The sequence below is a fragment of the Lissotriton helveticus genome, chromosome 5_1 (genome assembly GCF_964261635.1).
Source record: "Lissotriton helveticus chromosome 5_1, aLisHel1.1, whole genome shotgun sequence".
NCBI lineage: Eukaryota > Metazoa > Chordata > Amphibia > Caudata > Salamandridae > Lissotriton > Lissotriton helveticus.
Genome location: NC_136065.1, coordinates 1,942,380,121 through 1,942,402,803, shown reverse-complemented (window position 1 = coordinate 1,942,402,803; position 22,683 = coordinate 1,942,380,121).

Below are 22,683 nucleotides of genomic sequence, written 5' to 3'. Positions count from 1 at the left end.
TAAAACGACAATTCTCATAAAGGATTGTTCTTCGGTTAAGTTACCTAGAGCGGAGGCAGTCTCATCTACTACTGCTTCAAGGGTTCTTGTTAACCTACGGATTAGCTTACTATTTACAACTGTACCTAAGTAAGGGAAAACACCTTTATCTATATCAATGAATTGCTCTGCGGCGGTTTCAGTATAATCGATAATCGGGAGATTTCTCTTGTGTCTAGTGTGTACTAAGAAAGAATTCCTATGATAGTCAGGTGGGGCTAGGAAAACAGGTGGCAGTAGGAAAGCAATGTAACAGGTTCCCTCCCAATCGAGGGGCAGACGGACATATGCAGTTTGACCACAAATAAAATAAGAATGACGTGAAGCTTTGAAAATAGATTTCCCACTGTCACTATACTGGATAACAGTAGTACATTCACTATGACCTATGTGTACAGAACCATAACTACGGACACATAATTCGCCTTTAACTGGTAGTACTGAAATAGCGGGTGAGTCTGGAGTAGTATCAGACTGAACGTTCAGAACCATGAAATTCGACGAATAATTTCCTAAATTATATACTTCATTTTCTAAATCTAAACCTGTTCTGTGGGGGAGACCTTGCTTGTCTGGGAAACATGTACTGTTAAGAAAAGACATATCTGTTGAGGATGACGTTAACGTGGACCATGCTCCACACGAACCATTGTGTGAGAATGGATAAGGAAAGAGTGGCAGAACTCCCTTCGGTGTCTGGAAAGGGGGGAGTCGACCACACACCCAACAATTAGTGGCATTGCTGGTCTGGTGTGAATAATGTAACATACGGATAAATGTGTTATTACGCATAGCGAGGCGGTATGAATATTCGTGAGGAGGCAGATCACTAAACGTGTGCTCTACTGTAGCATGAGCAGACATATTTACATGAGGAACTGAAAAACACAGGAAAAGTGCATAAATAGTGCAGGAAATCATTATGCTGAGAAATAATACGAAACTCAGAAAAACGATACATTTGATTGAGCTTTGACTGACTCTCTCACTATGGGGGTCTATTTTATACATGTCAGAAACAGTCTAACCGTTTCACCTAGGGGAGGACTTATACAATCAAACTGGCTGACTTATTAGACCTGAGCTTTAACTTATACTCCTGTTGCGGAGTTTTCTCTAACAAGGGAGGGGTTGTAATAATGTCTTGTGCGGGACAGTCCTTTAAAACAATGTTCTGGCAATCCTTCGAATCCTGGGAAATGTTCTTGGAAATGTTTTTGAAGACTGGTTTCGATCCTTTGAAAAGTTTTACATGAGAAAGGTGGACCCACCCCTTCCTGCCTTCCAACTTGACGGCAGTTCGGGTGGTCAAGAGGACCTGACGTGGCTCTTTCCAACGTGGTTCCAGCGGACTTGATCTGTCGAAATTTCTGATCATCACAAGGGAGCCTGGAACGATCTCGTGCGGTGCCACCTCGGTATTGTCTGGAAATGCGGCGGCAACCTGTGAACGACATGAGTTGAGGGCAGACATCAAGGAAGCTAGGTAATCTGTCAGCATATTACATGAAACATCGGTAATACTTCGGGGTCTAGGAGTACCCCACATGTTAGGGGGGCGGCCGAAAACGACCTCATACGGGGACAGACCTGATCTGGAATGTGCGACCATACGCATGTAAAACAGAGCGACTGGCAAAGCTACTAACCAGTCCACACCCTTGTCTTTACAGACTTTTGCTATACGGATTTTCAGAGTCTGATTATGCCTTTCGACTAGTCCAGCTGCTTCTGGATGGCGTACACAATGGAACTTCCACTGGTACCCTAACAAAAGGGAAACGTGTTTCATGAGTTCAGATGAGAATGGCTGGCCGTTATCAGAATATACGACTCTAGGGAGTCCATATCTAGGGAAGAATTCACGAACCAACTGCTTGGCAGTGGTCGCGGCTGTGTAATCTGGGACTGGATATGCTTCTGTCCACCTGGACAAAGCGCATACTACTACAAGGACATACTTGAAACCTCGACATCGCTCCATTTGAATATAATCCATCTGGAGGACCTCAAAAGGGTGGTCAGGGGGCTGGAAACCACCTTGTTCCACCGGGACACTTTTACCTGGATTAAACTGACAACATATCATACAGGTACGGACTTTCTGCTTGGCTGCAGCTCGTAAATGCTTGTTGAACCAAATGTTCTGGATACTGTCTAACATAGCTTTTTCTCCTAAATGTGCTGGACTATGTGCGGTATTGATAATGACTTGAACCATAGAATCGGGGAGAAACCATGTGGCTCTACCCTTCGTTAACCATCCTTGATCTGTCTGGACCCCTCCTTGTACAGACCATTTCTTGATTTCATCGGGAGTAGCATGTGACTGGATATCTATTACATCTTGAGTAGGGTCCTTAACTGTCATGCATGTAATCGGATCTGGAGTATGTGTCTGATTAACTGAAATGTCTGGAGTCTGTGCTGTAAGCTTGGCTGTGCGGTCTGCTAAATCATTACCTTGGGAAATAATGTCAGTGACTTTCGTATGTGCTTTGCACTTCATGATAGCAATAGATGTCGGTAAATGTATGGCATCTAACAGGGCTTGAATAAGGAGACCATGCTGAATCTTGGTTCCATGAGAAGTCATAAAACCTCTCTCCTGCCAAAGCACTCCGAAGTCGTGTACAACTCCGAATGCGTAACGTGAATCTGTGTAAACATTAACCTTCAGGTTCTTGGCATGTATACAGGCTTGTGTCAGAGCGACTAGCTCTGCTGCTTGAGCGGACAGGGTATCAATACGGTGTGTTTCAATAACTTCAGTGTCAGTAGTCACTGCATACGCGGCGACTAGTTCTCCTGTACTAGTTCTCATACATGAACCATCCACATAAAGTGTCAGGTCAGGATCTGGTAACGGAATATCTGTCAGGTCTTGTCTTGGCTTTGTCGTAATGTTAACTACTTCCACACAATCATGTGTGTCTGGATTTGAACTAACTGATGGCAACAGTGTAGCAGGATTCAGGACGTTGCAGCGTCTAATTTCTATGTGTGGCTGGAACAGTGTCAATTCATAACCTGTTAAACGTGCAATTGTCAAGTGCTGAGTTTGTGTTCGGTTTAAAAGAACTTCTACTGAATGTGGGACTTGTACTGTCAGGGAATGTCCTAGAACTATAGAATCACTTTGTCTGATAGCTAGTGCTGTGGCTGCAACTGACTTGAGGCACGCAGGCAACGCCTGGGCGACTGGATCTAATGTGCTCGAAAAATAAGCACAGGGCTTGTATTGACCTGCTTGATCTTGTGTGAGGACAGATAATGCTGTACCTTCGCGTTCAGTAACGAAAAGTGTAAAAGGCTTACTGTAGTTCGGTGTAGCTAGAACTGGAGCTTGACATAGGGCTTTCTTTAACTCGTTAAAACTAAGTGTATGGTCAGATGTCCAAGGGAGGACAGTCGATACGGCTGCCTCCTGTGTCGTTAACTGTATCAGTGGCTTGGCTAGGAATGCATACTGGGGAATCCATTGTCTACAATAAGAAGTAAGGCCGATAAAGGCACGTACCTCCTTCTGGGTTCTGGGCCGGGGAAGACTCGCTATTAACTGGATACGGTCGGGTGTCAACTGCCTACCCCTCTTGGACAGCAAGTGTCCTAAGTATACCACTTGCTGGACACAGAATTGAAGCTTCGAAGGTGACACCTTGTGCCCCATCTCGGCTAGAAAATACAGAACTGTAAGTGATGCTCGCTCGCAGTCACGTTCAGAACGGGCTGTGATCAGTAGATCATCGACATACTGGAGCAGGGCAGTGTCAGTTGGCATGTGAATGTTGTCTAGTTGTCTCTTGAGTGCTTGACTGTAAATACTAGGGCTTTCTGTGAAACCTTGAGGAGCGCGTGTAAACATATAGCTCCTTCCATTTAAACAAAATCCGAAAAGAAACTGGCTGTCTGGATGAATTGGAACACTAAAAAATGCATTCTTGAGGTCAATAACAGTGAAAAACATGGCTTCGGAATCAATGGCTGTTAGCAGGGAAGAAATGTCTGGAACAACTGGGTACTGAGGAATAATACATTTATTAAGCTCTCGTAAATCAATCACTAATCGATATACTGGGGGTGCATTTGGATCAGTACGTTTCATGACTGGAATGATCGGAGAATTACACACATTGGAGTCAGTTTCTACAACTACTCCTTGAGCCATGAGCTCGTCAATAATTTTGGATAAGGCTGTTACAGCCTCAGGTGGCAATCTGTACTGCCTGATTCGTGGTAACACTACACCTGGTTTGAGAGTCACACGATAGGGTGTGATTTGCATGTAACCTACATCAGTTGGACCTTGCGCCCATAAATGCTGCGGAACATTAGACAATCTTGAATCAAAATCTCGTAATACATAGTGACCCTTAAAGTCACGTAGGAACAGACGTATTCCCTCTGGGGAACAGCAAATAACTGCACCTAATTCTTTCAATGTCTTAATGCCTAATAGATTTTCTGGACATGACTTAGTAAGTAACAGATCAGTAGTACGGGACAAGGGACCTACTTCTAGAGTAACTGGCTTTGATATCTCATTAACTATGGGTTTTCCTGAAAATCCAAGGGAAACATTTCTTGAGCCTGAGAGCGGAGCCCCTGGAACTTCGGCATGACTAATTGTGGTCCTACTTGCCCCTGTATCGATCAAAAACTTTCTGTCTTTCCCTAATACTTGACTATGAACATAGGGACCTTCTTGGTCTACAGGTATCTCGATGAGAGGCAAGCCTACCTCCCTCTCTAGGCTGTTTCATGAATATGACTGGTACTCTGGATACTCGGACTGTGCATACTGGTACATCTGCGATGTAACGTGCTGTGTTGCAGCAATAGGCTGCGGTACTGTAACTGTCTGTGGTGCATTCTGTGACTGAGGAGTCTGTGAAACTTGTTCTTGTCTCGGCGGACGTGGTCTTTCTTTAGTCTTACCAGTAGCTATGTTGTGTTTCAGAACTGCACACTCGTTTATAAAATGACCTGGCTGTTTACAATAATTGCAGTTCCCTTTAACGGGAGCCGCAGGGTGACTGGCTTGATTCGGACCTCTCTTCTGACTGTCTTGAGGGATAGATTGTGCAACTAGCACTTTCATTTTCGTGTCTTTCATACGTTTTCTTTCGTGTTCTTGCTCTTCTCTGATTCTATTCTGGTGGTACTGGAGCATCTGGAGCATCTGGGACGGAGTATTTGCTTGCCAGGTGCTTTCGACTTTCAAAACTCGGTTTTTAATTTGTGGACTTGAATTCTCGACTAATTTGGTAACGAAAAGATGAGGGTATGACTCACTACTTGTCTTGAGACCACTGTTAATACTGAAACATTTCTCAAATCTAGAATAAAAATCACTAATATCCTCATCTTGTTTCTGTTTACAGGCTGAGATTGCATCCCAGTCTTCTTTCCTAGTTGTCAATAATCTGGGTAAAACTTGAATCAATAATTCTGGTAATTCTTTACATTTATCTCCAAGACCGGTACCTGGTACTCGTGCCTTGTCTTCAGCTTCTAGAGCTGTCCAATCGATCTTTTTCTCTCCCACCTCCCATTCTTTTTCCTTTAACTTTTCATACACCCCTGCGGGTAGCAGGACCTTTAACATTTTAATGATATCTGGGTAAGTGTATTCTCCCATACGGAGCATGTCTTTTAATTCTCGATGGAACCCTGCTGGATCTTTGTCATGACAGGGGATTAATTTCTTCATTTCAAGAAGTTCCATCTTTGATATCGGAGTGTATACAAACACTCGTTGCATTACGCCACCCGCCCCTTGGACTGGGTGGACTTCTCGTAGCGGATTCTGTCTGTCTATGTAGAATGGTTTACTTTCCGGGGGTGAAACATGAACAAAATGCGGGTTCAGGAACGTTCTATACTTGTGGCGCTGTTCTAGAATGACACTAATTAAATCGGTACCTAGACCTCTCCATCTGTACTGGAGTAACTCGTTCAGGATATCATGTAACGGGCCTGGATCAGAATGTTGACCCTCATACAGGGTAATGAGGTGCTGGATCATATACATACCCACCAGTCGTTGCTCGGCTGGGGGCAGTTTCAGAAACATTTGTGCCACTATTTCGTCTGGAAAAGTGGTAGAATCAGTAATCCATCGGACTGCTGATCGGGCTAGTTCTTGTTCGTGCATGGTACTTAATTCGCTATAACCGACTCGTGATTTCAGAATGTGATCGGTAGCTTGAAATACTTGTTCTAGAGAGCTTTGTTCTGGTGCTGGATGATGAAAAATAGACTTAGGTTCTAGACGTAAATGGCGATCTGGAAATCTGGATTTTCCTACATACGCTATTCTGGCGGGATTCTCGTCTTCCTCTTCAGGATCAGAGACACTTTCTTTCTCGCTTACTTGTGCTGCTTTACGCTGTTCGTGTAACCTTATTACTTCTTTACGAATTTTCTTGTACATACTTTCCATGGCACTAATGGTCTTGTGCTTACCCTCGGCTATATTATCACTCCACCTTGTCAGGATTCTCATTTCGGCGGGATCTTTAGACGGGTAATCTTGCTCTCTTATTAGACAATTGATCAGGAACTTTAATATCATGAGCTGAATCTCGGCTTTCCTTTGGGACATAATCTCGCCAATACTTTCTGGATCATCCCCTGTACGGATGAAACGATATATTCTGTCTAGATCTTCTTTCATATTCGGTAAGGTGACTAGATACTCGGTCACCCTTCTTACGCGTACGGAATATAAAACCATATTATACTCGCCTGGGACTGTGTCATAGACACATTCGGCAAGGGCTTGTCTGATTTCTGTAACAGACTTATTACTTTTAGGAGTACGCTGTGATGCTTGAGCATGTAATTCGAGTGCTGATAAACGCTTGTGTGGCGGTGGGGTTTGAGGAGGACCTCCTCCTGCGGCCCCTAGACTAGAATCGTCGACTGACATTCTTCGTGCTTGCAGGGTCGGTAATTGTAACGTGGGCTGAACTTGTATGGCAGGCTGACCCGGGGGTACCGTAACAGGTACTCCGGTGTCTGGAGGAACGGGAAGTGCCTGATTTACAGGGACAGGTGGAGCGCGAACTGGATTTGCATATTCTGGAACTGTGTCGTCCAGATAGGACGAAATAAAAATATCAGCTGCGGTCGGTTTGTGACGTAGCTTGGTCGGAACTAATGGTGGCGGGAAATTACTGGGTGCCTCTGGGGTCGCTTTTGGCAAGCCTTCGGCAAGGAGAGGATACATACCCTTAATAAGGGCATGCCTCTGTCTGTCTGACTGTTCGGCTCTGACTTGTTCACCTATCTCGATTAATTCTCTTTCTTGGGCTCGTTCTTGGGATTCTCTACTTAACTCTGACTTTCTGACTTCCTTTTCCGTTCTTCTATGCGCTTCCTTACGCCATAACTCGATGGCATCTTTCTGTGACTGTCTGGCTTTCTTTTTCCATAATGCTTCCTCTACTCGCATGATACATTCGGCATCCCATGTACCCGATACGGGCCATCTATACTTTTCTTCTAACTGTTTGGTATACTCTACCCATAAATCTAGATACAATATGGCACTTATGCCATGTTTCTGATACATAAAGTGACCTGGACTGTCCCTAGGCGGAACAGGAACTGCTGCTTCCAGCAGACCCTTTCTAGTTTTTATCTGACGTAACTTGGAAAAGAGCGGCATTCTAAACTTGAATCGGAACACAATACAATACACGAAAAACAATAACAATTGGGAAAACAATTCAGGCATACCACGACATTGAAAATACATTAAACAATATCATAACATAACAGTTCGAACAGAATACTACCTGAAAATACTGAAAACAGAAACAGAACAGAATTCTCGAGAACGGAACAGACTAGAGTTACTGGATGCACTGCTGTAACAGTACGGAACATACCGGTCCCATAAAGGAACGCATCAAGACCCGTATCCACCTAGGTGAACACTTCGTTTGTGGGCTTGGGTACCACCAACCCACGGACCAGGAGTCAATTTAGACTGACCCTGTCTAGACACTACCCCAGCAATGGTACTCACCGGGCAGCACGGAACGGAAGGCCTCGGACGGGACTGGACTATGACGACGAACTTCGGACTTCGGACTTCAGTTACGGGTGGGCCTCCGGATACCTCGGACCTTGGACTCTCGGCTTGGGCTCTGGTCGGGACTCGCCGCGTTCCTCCACCGTCTCGTTCGGATGCTGGACCGCCTCCTCCGTCTCCTCCGTGGGTCTGAGGGATACTTGAAGCAGAAATATCTGCACTTGGCCAGTATGGTTCCGTCACGACTGCAGAGGGTCAGGGGGTCGGCGTGGCTTCACCGACGCGTGGGGAAAGGGCAAGTCCCTATTCGGGCGCCATTATGTGGTAAATAAATAAATAATACCCTATTTTTGACTAGACTTATAGCATAACAGATAGCTCAATAAATAAGAGTCAAGATTCGAGGTAGTAGGAGTTTCTGCAGGTTTATTACAGCATAAGGACAGGATCAGGACAACCTGCATGGGAATAGGAAGGCCCGGCAGCTGCCGGGGCTGGGTCTGGGATGAGCGCGCTAACATTTAATAACAAAACATTGACTTATATACATAGCGCAAACACATAGCATTACATTGCAGTAGGCGTAACAGTAGGTGGAGCAGAAGGCGTGACGCGTAGCAGTCGCGAGAGATAACAGTAAAAAGAGGTGTAACTGGGCGTATACATAGACATGTGGTGCAAACGTAACAGAATATGTCATGAATGGGCGGAAACTTTGGAGGGGGCTACCTAAGGAGCCGGGACCTCTAACCTAATGGTGCGCGAAAACTAGCAATGACGTGTTACTAGGAGAAGCTGGGGGCTACGAACTCTGTGCTAGGAGCAGAGACTAGAGTCTGGAGGGTCGGAGCGACATGTACCTAAACCCTATCTGGTATCTAATGTTTAGGGAACATGTTGATATAAACTAGAAGTCATGAGGGGAAAAGCTAACCTGACTCTAAGACTGGACCATGCATTATTCTACATGTAGTGCGTGATGAAGAATACTAAATGACCATTAAATACAGTATTTCTCTAACGTGGAGACGAGAAGGCTAGACAATGACGGAAACTATTGATGCAGTTCAGTAGCTTAGGAATGCAGAGGAGGAGGACTGAACTGATAACTGGAACTATAACATACTTTTGGCAGACTCAGAGGCAGAGCCGGGGTGCACCGGGCACTGCAAGGCAGGAAGTAAGTGAAGGGTCGAGGATACAGGTGGGGGCTGTATCGCTCCTCAGCGAGGCTTTCAGGAGACAGGAGCTGAATCTGTGGTCCGGGCCCTTTTGAGGCCTGGAAACGGGGACTTTATAATTGAATAACGTGCACACTGAGAAACGTGGCAACATTACTCACATAGGCCTGATATTCGTAGTATTCACGAGGACTGGAAACTAGCATACTAGAGGTGGACACAACTGTAATTGCGTCTTTAATCAGAAATGGGGGATAACATATGCATATTGGTCATGCACACATAACATATGATGGATGAGGCGTAGGGACACAGAACATGGCAAAATTTACTTTTCCACAGTATGACATGAATTCGTCACTTCTATTTGTACATCTCATATATTCTTTTGCCACATAATGTCATACACTTTCAAATAATTAATGATTGACAGAAGTGTGCTTCATGGGATTGTATAGGTGAATGAGTCTGAATATCTGTTATTAGAACATTGGAATGTTGGGAGCTCCATTGCAAACAATGGAGTGCTCCCTGCTTCTACGGGCCGGTAAAGGCCCGCAGAGCAACATTCCAATGTTCTACACAGGCTTCTTGAAGTTCGAGGGGATTTATATCCCCTCGAGCTTTGAGAACCCTTTGCTTAATTTGTTAGAACATTCTTCCCTCTAGTGGCAGAATGTTCTAATAGCCTTATAGCCCTTCGTAGCAGGGCTATACCGGCTATTAAAATCCCGCTGTTTCGTTAAAGTCCCTCGCCTTCGGCTCGGGCCTTTAACGATTCAGCGGGCCTTTAATAGCTGGTATAGCCCGCTACGGCGGGCTATAAGGCTACATTAGAACATTGGAATGTTGGAAGCTCCATTGAAAACAATGAAGTGCTCCGGGCTTATAATGGCTGGTATAAGCCTGGAGCTCCAACATTCCAATGTTTCTTTGTTCACAGCTATGGCTGTGAACAAAGCCTTCAGGGAGCCTGAGGAGATTCCAATCCCTTCACGCTTCCATAAGGCTTTGTTTTATTTTTTGTTAGAACATTCTGCTGGAGAGGGCCTTTAATGGCCGGTATAGCCCTCTACGGCGCGCTATAAGGCTATATTACAGCCTGGTGTAGAAATCCTTGGTAATAAGAAAACATACCTATCTGTCCTGCATTCAAATTTCCAGACATTGCTGAAGTTTTCTCTTACAAATCCGTGCTGAATCAGTCATCCCACGTATCCTTCTAATAAAACTACAAATAGCCAAAAGGATTAATCTTCATGAATCCCCCGAAGTATGCTGCTGCACGGGTAGCATTTATTAAAAACCAGTGTATAATTTATGGCAGCTTTCCTACTGTGCATGGGTGCTAGAAGTCATAAGTCTCAAATCACTTTATGAAAATATGTAGAGGTAAATGGTTTGGTAAGAGATAATTCCTCAAGGGAAACTGGATTCCAGGGGTTTCCCAGTTACAATATGTTACAGAAAGATAGAGCAATATACAGAGAAAAAATGCTCCCTTTGACTATCAAGTGAGTTATGTGTTTATGTTTTCATTACATTTTTCTTTGGTGTTTACATCGAACCATTTACATTAACATGGTGCTTCATACAGAACATTGTGACTACACAAAAAGAAAAAAAAAACACTGACTTGGATGAACACAACAGAGTCCTTTCAGTGACTGTCATTGAAAGCACTCGTTTAGTAGACAGCAGACGTTGCAGAAATCAGACTCCTAAAACTGGTCTAGTCTGCACCGCAGAAGCTCATATCTCATGCAGACTTGTCAATTCTATGAAAACCACCGTCAGACATTTACAACATCACATTATCTTGGGCTTCAGTAATGCTAGAGCTGCGAGGAAGGCTCTTCCTGCAAAGTATTATTTTTTTAACTGCAAAAAAATGGGTGTTTCACCACGCAGAATATTCAGGTCGAGTGTCTTATCTCTTGCATCATGCAAAGAGTGCTGCATTTTACAATCACTAATGTTGATTTTTAGGAAGTGATGTATATAAACAAAAAGAACAACGGCCGCTACACCAAAATGAAAAAGACCTTGACATTCCACACATTTGAAGGGTAAGAGTACGGGAGCGAAGATACAATAAAATATGAAGGTTGCTGAACACGCACCCACAGTGTAACACGAGCAGGAAAGAAATTTTAAGAAATTGTCCCCCAGAGGAACAGATAAACAACCAAAGTGTAAAGTTACAGTACTTGTTCCCTGCTCCATGGGAGGATGCAAATCACAATAAGGAGGGACAAAGAAGAAGGATTAGCCATTAGCAAGTAAAGAATAACAGACCTCTGTTGCGCAGTTGTGCTGTTGTATAACTTAACTAAAAAAATGTTGACCGAGTCAAATATCTCTTGTTTTTTGGGACGGAGTGAGATGGGCATAACATGACACAAGGAGGTAGGGAGGTTGGGGCAAGACCAACCTCCCTCCCTCCTTGTGTCATTTTATGCCCATCTCACTCCGTCCCAAAAAACAAGAGATATTTGACTCGGTCAACATTTTTTTAGTTAAGTTATACAACAGCACAGCTGCGCAACAGAAGTCTGTTATTCTTTACTTTAAGCCATGCTACACAGCAGCTGCACTACTGTGCTTCAATGGCTAAAAACAAAACAGTGGCAAAGCCAACAGCTCTCGCATATGAGAAACCTATTGCTTTTGCCAATGCTTGTTTTTCTTACACTGAATGATTTCCCTGAAAGTCGTGCTAGCAGGGCAAGGATATAAAACGTCTGCTGTTTAACAAAATTAACAAAGTTCAGTCTTGACCTTTCGCCTACTGGAGTCACGCAAGCACTATGAGACATTGCGGTGATTTTGTGCGCTCAATAAATTTCTGTGACTTTGACTGTTCATGAACACAGACGACCTCCTGCGTTCCGTGTTCCAGGAGGGAAACCAGCAGCAAGTGTTGGAGTATCATTATATTTTGAGCAAAAACCATTTCTCAGTATCTTGTAACAAAACAGCAGCCAAGTATGAACGGACCCCTTCTCACTCCACAGGACATCATGCTTAGGAAACGTTTATAAGGTGCTGGTGTAGTGACCGGTTGCTGGAAGAGATGCTTAAAGATGGAGTTTCAACTTCAGACATGATGGCACAATAAGGTGCAGGACTTCGCTTAGTGTGAAAAACTAATAATAGGTTTAAAACTAATAGGATAGTGATGAAATGTGGGACTTATCTCACTATCGTCCTAATTTGTATACCTGCAAATTTGCTCATAATATTTTCAGTCATTCGAATGCACGTTTCTATACGAATAGTGTATACCAGTGGTTACCAAACTTTTGATTCCTGAGGACCCCCATTGACTCACCAATGGAAGCTAGGTACCCCCAGCAATTTGTGTGAGCTAAATTTCAAACATTAAAAGACTAATTAAAAAAAATAAACACACATGCACACAAAAGAAATACTCAAATTACTAAGGATTTTAGTATCTTATATTGTTTGCAAAACACAGAAAATTTTAATGGGAAAGCTGGCGTTGCATTTCCGTGACTAACCTTTAAATGGTTCGTTTTGTTTCGCAGTACAAGGTTCCTGCTCCTGCCAGGGCCAGAGTGGAAACCCAAAGCAGCCCTGGCAAATGTTTTCAGACCAGTCCCCTTACAGTGCACACCAAGTGCAGTGAGTGAGCCTGACCACTACAAAGGGGGCTTTGGGATGCTCTCACCCCCAAGAAAATACAGGATACAATGGTGCATTATCATTATATATTGAACTGTATTAACTTATAAAGAAGAGTAAATGATGACCTTACTATGCACCAGGATACAACAATCTTTGTTGGGGTTCTTCAATGATTCCCTTATCACCCTTCAACAGTGTCTCTCATTTCTGCATAGCACATCTGTCACATATATTTCATTTGTTTTATAGCATCTCTCATACTACGAAGTGTGGGCTTCACATGTCTTTCATACTGGTAGGCATTTTTAAAGAGTGCTTGGTCTGGAAAAGCACACACGCAGTATTCAGAACATGACAGTGGTTAGCCTTGACTAACAATAGGAATGTATTTCCACCCAAATAAACCTCTTTAGCAGCATCAGGATAATGAAAGACTGGGGAAAAAACATAAGTTTTACTAACTTGTACTATGCAGTGTGTAAGCAGCTCCTTGATGACAGTTTATAGGTCACTGTGCTAGATTAAGATTGTCTCTAATGCAGAGTAACAAAAGAATGTCTGTGATAAAAGCAGTAACCCACTGACCTATGCACATAAAATACTGTTTTTTAAAATGCATGGCAAGCGTTCTTTGCAGCAGACATATTAACCCTCAGTGCTACATTAGATAAGTCAAACCTGCCACTGGACAACATTCACCTCTCTCCAGCAGGTACATTAATCACTGGTGTTATCTTGACACTTTTATTGTTGCTAAAAACTGCAAATTTTACAAGGAACTTTGCAGTGCTTTTAAAACTGCTGTCTGTGGACCCCCTGGGAATGTGTCACGTACCCCTGGGGGTCCACGGACCACAGTTTGAGAAACTTCAATAATAATTCCAAACATTGTGCTCGTGTTCTAAATTTGAGGTATGGGGCAGGGCTATGTAAACATCAATGTAAGATGAGAGATTCCCTGACAAGTCCATGACTCCTAGTAATTCCACATACCGGTACGTAACTCAATAGGGGAGGAGTGAGAGAATTCTTCCAGTTCCCCTTTTCTCAGAAAATGTCAGCTTCCTTTTGTGGCTTAGCTGATTTACTAAGTATGGGGTTACAAGATAACTTGGCGGATCCCAAGACTGTAGCAAATATTTTGCTTTAGTCTGGAGTTGCTGCTGACTGAACTCAGACTGAAGACTTTTCCATTTTACCATTTAGTAATGTGCTTTTATAATGGAAACCTCTAACCACAGATTCCACATCCTTTAAATATTTCCCCAGACATCAGACTGGATCTTAAAACTCAAAAGTGGCTCCGTGCACTGAAAGGTAGAGTCGCGTAGCTCCACACCTCCACTGTTCTGCTCCAGAATGGACCGTATGTGAATGCCACCAAGGCGTGCTGATGTACTCATCTCTTTGTTGACAGTTATTGTCTCCTAAATTTATTTCCAGTGTGCAAGGGATGTCACCTCCCAAAACGACAGGATTTAAACCTTGTAGGGATTGTTCCCAGTTGCTCCAGTGGCAGGTCCTTGTTGCAGTCGAAGTCTTCGAGCAGGTCTATAAAGAAGCACAAGAAGTTGAAGATGGAATGGGCTCCTTTCTTCCCCCCTCAAACTCTAGAGCGGACATCAGGGTGTTTACGCGCCTCCCCGTCTCGCTCCCTAACTACTTAGATGATTCTAAGTCTGGTCCTAATGGAACACAAATTTCCGGGTTGGTAATGTCGCAGTATATAGAGGCCTTTAGAAGGTATATGCTGCCCATGTCTGTCACGTTTCTGGCACCTTCTTGTGTGCCATTGGGTGCCAATGATCCACAGAGGTCTCCTATTGGGGTCTGCCAGTGGGCTCGCCCTTAGCACCATCTGTGCCATTGAACCCATATATGGTTCTGAGTTGGCTGCGGTTTCAGGGCCAGTCCCTATACTGGCACCTTTCCCATCAACATTGGAAGAGGTACTCTACCTATGTGGTCCCCAACCCTAAGCAGCTTTAACTCGACAGAGGCCGTGCTCCAATCCGATGCACAGTTTATAAACAATCATTCAGACGCCAATAAGTTGCCATTATCATGAGGGAGAGTTCATTCCGTACATCAGCTCTTTTGATCAAATACAAAAAACAATAATGACTATGATGAAGGGGATGAATTTGCACCTCAATACAGTGAGGACAATTTGTATGCCAAACTACAAGATCCCTACAAGATCCCTCCCTCCTTGTGTCATTTTATGCCCATCTCACTCCGTCCCAAAAAACAAGAGATATTTGACTCGGTCAACATTTTTTTAGTTAAGTTATACAACAGCACAGCTGCGCAACAGAAGTCTGTTATTCTTTACTTTAAGCCATGCTACACAGCAGCTGCACTACTGTGCTTCAATGGCTAAAAACAAAACAGTGGCAAAGCCAACAGCTCTCGCATAGGAGAAACCTATTGCTTTTGCCAATGCTTGTTTTTCTTACACTGAATGATTTCCCTGAAAGTCGTGCTAGCAGGGCAAGGATATAAAACGTCTGCTGTTTAACAAAATTAACAAAGTTCAGTCTTGACCTTTCGCCTACTGGAGTCACGCAAGCACTATGAGACATTGCGGTGATTTTGTGCGCTCAATATATTTCTGTGACTTTGACTGTTCATGAACACAGACGACCTCCTGCGTTCCGTGTTCCAGGAGGGAAACCAGCAGCAAGTGTTGGAGTATCATTATATTTTGAGCAAAAACCATTTCTCAGTATCTTGTAACAAAACAGCAGCCAAGTATGAACGGACCCCTTCTCACTCCACAGGACATCATGCTTAGGAAACGTTTATAAGGTGCTTGTGTAGTGACCGGTTGCTGGAAGAGATGCTTAAAGATGGAGTTTCAACTTCAGACATGATGGCACAATAAGGTGCAGGACTTCGCTTAGTGTGAAAAACTAATAATAGGTTTAAAACTAATAGGATAGTGATGAAATGTGGGACTTATCTCACTATCGTCCTAATTTGTATACCTGCAAATTTGCTCATAATATTTTCAGTCATTCGAATGCACGTTTCTATACGAATAGTGTATACCAGTGGTTACCAAACTTTTGATTCCTGAGGACCCCCATTGACTCACCAATGGAAGCTAGGTACCCCCAGCAATTTGTGTGAGCTAAATTTCAAACATTAAAAGACTAAGTAAAAAAAAAAAGCACACATGTACACAAAAGAAATACTCAAATTACTAAGGATTTTAGTATCTTATATTGTTTGCAAAACACAGAAAATTTTAATGGGAAAGCTGGCGTTGCATTTCCGTGACTAACCTTTAAATGGTTCGTTTTGTTTTGCAGTACAAGGTTCCTGCTCCTGCCAGGGCCAGAGTGGAAACCCAAAGCAGCCCTGGCAAATGTTTTCAGACCAGTCCCCTTACAGTGCACACCAAGTGCAGTGAATGAGCCTGACCACTACAAAGGGGGCTTTGGGATGCTCTCACCCCCAAGAAAATACAGGATACAATGGTGCATTATCATTATATATTGAACTGTATTAACTTATAAAGAAGAGTAAATGATGACCTTACTATGCACCAGGATACAACAATCTTTGTTGGGGTTCTTCAATGATTCCCTTATCACCCTTCAACAGTGTCTCTCATTTCTGCATAGCACATCTGTCACATATATTTCATTTGTTTTATAGCATCTCTCATACTACGAAGTGTGGGCTTCACATGTCTTTCATACTGGTAGGCATTTTTAAAGAGTGCTTGGTCTGGAAAAGCACACACGCAGTATTCAGAACATGACAGTGGTTAGCCTTGACTAACAATAGGAATGTATTTCCACCCAAATAAACCTCTTTAGCAGCATCAGGATAATGAAAGACTGGGGAAAAAACATAAGTTTTACTAACTTGTACTATGCAGTGTGTAAGCAGCTCCTTGATGACAGTTTATAGGTCACTGTGCTAGGTTAAGATTGTCTCTAATGCAGAGTAACAAAAGAATGTCTGTGATAAAAGCAGTAACCCACTGACCTATGCACATAAAATACTGTTTTTTAAAATGCATGGCAAGCGTTCTTTGCAGCAGACATATTAACCCTCAGTGCTACATTAGATAAGTCAAACCTGCCACTGGACAACATTCACCTCTCTCCAGCAGGTACATTAATCACTGGTGTTATCTTGACACTTTTATTGTTGCTAAAAACTGCAAATTTTACAAGGAACTTTGCAGTGCTTTTAGAACTGCTGTCTGTGGACCCCCTGGGAATGTGTCACGTACCCCTGGGGGTCCACGGACCACAGTTTGAGAAACTTCAATAATAATTCCAAACATTGTGCTCGTGTTCTAAATTTGAGGTATGGGGCAGGGCTATGTAAACATCAATGTAAGATGAGAGATTCCCTGACAAGTCCATGACTCCTAGTAATTCCACATACCGGTACGTAACTCAATAGGGGAGGAGTGAGAGAATTCTTCCAGTTCCCCTTTTCTCAGAAAATGTCAGCTTCCTTTTGTGGCTTAGCTGATTTACTAAGTATGGGGTTACAAGATAACTTGGAGGATCCCAAGACTGTAGCAAATATTTTGCTTTAGTCTGGAGTTGCTGCTGACTGAACTCAGACTGAAGACTTTTCCATTTTACCATTTAGTAATGTGCTTTTATAATGGAAACCTCTAACCACAGATTCCACATCCTTTAAATATTTCCCCAGACATCAGACTGGATCTTAAAACTCAAAAGTGGCTCCGTGCACTGAAAGGTAGAGTCGCGTAGCTCCACACCTCCACTGTTCTGCTCCAGAATGGACCGTATGTGAATGCCACCAAGGCGTGCTGATGTACTCATCTCTTTGTTGACAGTTATTGTCTCCTAAATTTATTTCCAGTGTGCAAGGGATGTCACCTCCCAAAACTACAGGATTTAAACCTTGTAGAGATTGTTCCCAGTTGCTCCAGTGGCAGGTCCTTGTTGCAGTCGAAGTCTTCGAGCAGGTCTATAAAGAAGCACAAGAAGTTGAAGATGGAATGGGCTCCTTTCTTCCCCCCTCAAACTCTAGAGCGGACATCAGGGTGTTTACGTGCCTCCCCGTCTCGCTCCCTAACTACTGAGATGATTCTAAGTCTGGTCCTAATAGAACACAAATTTCCGGGTTGGTAATGTCGCAGTATATAGAGGCCTTTAGAATGTATATGCTGCCCATGTCTGTCACGTTTCTGGCACCTTCTTGTGTGCCATTGGGTGCCAATTATCCACAGAGGTCTCCTATCGGGGTCTGCCAGTGGGCTCGCCCTTAGCACCATCTGTGCCATTGAACCCATATATGGTTCTGAGTTGGCTGCGGTTTCAGGGCCAGTCCCTATACTGGCACCTTTCCCATCAACATTGGAAGAGGTACTTTACCTATGTGGTCCCCAACCCTAAGCAGCTTTAACTCGACAGAGGCCGTGCTCCAATCCGATGCACAGTTTATAAACAATCATTCAGACGCCAATAAGTTGCCATTATCATGAGGGAGAGTTCATTCCGTACATCAGCTCTTTTGATCAAATACAAAAAACAATAATGACTATGATGAAGGGGATGAATTTGCACCTCAATACAGTGAGGACAATTTGTATGCCAAACTACAAGATGCCAGTGGTCTGAACACTTCACTAGGCTTGTCTCACCGGTTGGCCCTGCCACTAAGCAGAGTGCCTCCTTTGATGGATGTTCTTACGCCTGGCAAGGCACCTATTGAACCCCTATTGCCATTGAATGAGACTTTAATAGACACGCTGTTAGGTAATTAGGTAAAGCCGTGTTCTAGGCTCGCTGTTTATATAGAACAGGTGACTCGTCACCAAAGACCAGCAGCATCAAATTGCCAGTGGAGTCAACCCTAATGCATTCCCCCAGTCTCCTCATGACGGAGTCTAAAAGCATGGACACGTTTGACAAGCATGTGTTTTCTTTGGCTAGTCTCACCTAATGCTCAGTCAATGCCAGCTGCCTTCTAGGCCACTAAAGTCAAGCTTTATGGGATGAAGTTAGTCAAACCCTGCCAGCCGTACCAGAAGACCTGCAGGTATATTTAGCTGCTAGAACAATGCAGGACAGCTGGGACGTTGTAAATATGTTTTATAAGAATTGGCCTTTATACAACTCTTTGGGTCCAGCAATAGTCACAAGTGTAGTGCTTTGCCCCCATGCCGAGATGAGGTCTACAGGCTTTTCTGGGGTTATCTAGGCAATTTTAACAGACATGCCATTTGATGGCTCTCGCCTTTTTGATGAAAAGGCAAACTCAGCTATGGAACGCTTTAAGGAGAGCTGTGCCATAGTGCGATTGCTGGGGCGGTTTACCCCTATCAGACTATTTCCTTCGCAGTTTTGCCCATTTCGTGGGTATGCTAGGGGTTTTCAAAACCACCATTCCCTCCCCCCCTCCCCCCCAGCTGCCACAATAGCCTACTCAGCCATTTCAAGGCCCAGGCCGCGGCACCTAGGCACAACATTCAGGGCAACAGGGACAACGTGCTGCTCAGCCTCCAGCTCTTACATCTACAAGGACCACAAACCGCTTTAGTGTATCCTTTTCAACACAAACCCACCTTGCAGGAGACAGGATCATTCACATCCGCCAAGGGCGGCAAGACATCTCTTCCAGCTCGCAGGGGCTCCAAATTGTCAAGTTGGGCTACACCTTCCCATTCCTTCTACTCCACTGTACTTGCCACCTACTCCACTGCACTTGCCACCCCCATCAACATAGCTGACAGAGAACCATATGTTTATTTTGCAGCAGGAATTGAAGCCTCTATTTGCCTAGAGAGCCATAGAGAGGGTTCTGGCCTCAAATGTAGTAACTGGTTGTTTCTCCGGCTACTTCCATGTGCTCAAAGAAGGATGAAAGCCTTCATTTATTTGAAATCTCTGCTCTCTCAATGCCTTCCTGTGGAAGCTAAATTCAAGACGCTCACAATAGCATAGATCTTGTCTGCCCTGGATCTTGGAGACTGGACAGTAGCACTGGACCTGCAGGACACATATTTCCATATTCCTGTCCTGCAGGCCCAGAGATGTTACTTGCATTTCACAGTGGGCTGGGAGCACTTCTAGTTTATGATTCTCCCTTTTGGCACAGTACATAGTGAACCTGTTGAATTACATAGAGATTTCGGAGGTGGCTGCTAGACAATGGACGGAACAGTGGCAGTCCGCTCCTCTCACCTCCCCCGGAGCAGACAGTGGTCACAGATGCATCACTACTTGGCTGGAGAGACCATCTGGGAGAAGTGGAGATCAGAGGGCTCTGATATGGAGTATGTTTTTTGCCAGAGACCAATTTGTTGGAGATTCCTACCATCCATCATGGGAAGGCAGGTACAGGTTCTCACAGACAACACTACCGCTGCACTGCAACAAACAGGATGGAGTGGGGTCTTGGGTCCTGTGCCTGGAGGCTTTACACCTCAGGAAGTGACGAACTCGCCAAGGCTTGATCGTTAAATGCCAGGGTGAACTAACTTAGCCACTGATGCCTAGCAGATCACAAATGCAGTTAGGCATACACCCAGAGGTGCACAGGGTTTTTTTCCAGCAATGGGAACAACTCTGGCTTAATTTTTTTGCCTCTGCCATGACTTGAAATATCAGCATTTTTGCACACTAGAATTTCCAAGAAGGCTTGCTCTGTGATGCATTGTTCAGGACTCATATATACCTTTTTGCCTCTATCCCTCTTGAATTGAGTTATAAAGATAAAAACCGACTGGACCCATGTGGAGTGGAGTAGTGTGGCTCACTGCTTAGAGGCGGCAGACCCGGGAGCAGAAGTCGGCCCGGGACCAGGGTTCAATTCCCGACGCGGCAGGGTCGTGGACTTGGGTCAGCGGACTCGATAATTCTCGCTTCGGTGCTTACTCTAATCAGGGGTTCCACTCGGCAACTCTGGGCATTAGCTTGCCTAATCTCCACAACGGCCCCATCAATTCTGGGGATGCCTGGCTCCACCTTGGGGACTCCCAGCAGGGACCATCCCACAGGGAAAGCCAGGACGGGTTCCCCAGAGTTATACAGCGCCAGAAAACCTACAGACGGGTAGCAGTGCACTTTACAAGCTCAAATACATTTACATGTCATCCTGGAGGCTCAGGAATTTGGCCAGGAGGGTGTGGTATTCAGAACTCCTGGGCATTAGCATCTGTCCTTTGATCAAGCTGCCACTTTGAGGAACCAGTCTTAGTCACAAAGCAGGGTTCTACACTGGGAGATCCACACTCTGTGCCTCCAAGCATGGAGATTGAGCACTTCAGCTAGTCTCTTTTGATCTTCCTCCCGAAGTTGATTATGTGATTGTGGAAGCCAGGCATCCATCTACAAAATCAGTGTATGCTCGAATACTTTCATGGTGTGGTGTTGCACCCGTTGGATTGATTCGCTACAATCTAAGGTGTCTATAGTTGTTTATTTTGTCTAGCCAAGACTTGCCTAGCAAGAACTTAAGTTGGGCACTGTCAATGGTTATTTGTCAGCTCTTTTGACTTCTTTCAGGTTGCTGGTATCAGCCTTCTTTGTTTAAATCACTTGCTGGGATAACATTTCTTAAAGGTTTACAGCATGTTTCCACCAAAGACATTTGTAATGTCACAGTGGGACTTACATTTGGTTCACACTTTTCTAATGTGTAATCCAATGCATAGCTAACCCCTACATCGCTTGATTATGAAAACTGTTTTTCTGATTACGATCACGTCAGCTTGTTGCATGGGTGTGCTGCAGGCCCTCTTAGTCCAGTAGCCTTATATGACATAAGACAAGCTGGTTTGGAGAACTTGAGGTACATTTCTTCCAAAGGTGGTAACACCTTTCCACATCAGGCAAGCTATCACTCCTCTGCCCCACCTCATTCCTCGAAAGGGTTGGAGTGGCTACATTGTTTGGAGCCCTAGTGAGCCCGCAGTTTGTTTATTGATGGTACCAAGAACCATCGGGAGGATGATCAACTCTGTGGCTTTCTTTGGAGCAAAGAAGGGCAAGACAGTGCAGAAAACAACCATATCAAGGGAGGCCGTCATCTGCATTAAAACCTGGTACATGCTGGCTAAGAAGCAACCACCTGAAAGATTGAGGGTCATTCCACTCAAGCCAAAGATGCTGGTCGCTACTACTCTGTTAGTAAATGGAGTGCTTGTTCTGGTTATCGGCCAGTCTGCTATGTGGGCATCAGTGCACACGTTCACAACGCACTACTGCCTTGACAGCCAGGTCCATCATGACGGGCATCTTGCCCATTCTGTCCTGCAGGATTTTTTTGCCTGAGCCATTATACAGAGCCCACCTCCACCTGGGGTGGGCCTGCTTTGGTATCTTTTCATAAGGTGAGGAATCTTCAGTTCGACGTATCCATCATAAAAATAAGTTACTTCCCTTCGGTGACACCCTTTCTGGCAGATACACTCTAACCGCAAATTCCTCACGGACCCTCCCACGTTCCCATTCTGTAGAATGGATTATTTTCCCATCTGCAAGGGTTCCAACATAGATCTGCACACTGGTCACACCAATTTGTTGAGGGCTCGGCATCTGAGGGCGCAGAACATCCTAGAAAGCAACTGATGTAAGCATGCCTGGGTGGCGTTTATATGCGACCCCACTTATCAATTGCGGAGGCCTGAATCTGCACCACATACTGGTGAAGGAGTACTGCTTTGGAGTTTACAGATACAATCTGAAAGTGAAGATCTATAACGTGAGGATTCTGCCATTAGCTAGAGTATGCACCAGAAAGAGTTTTTACCAAAAGTAAGTA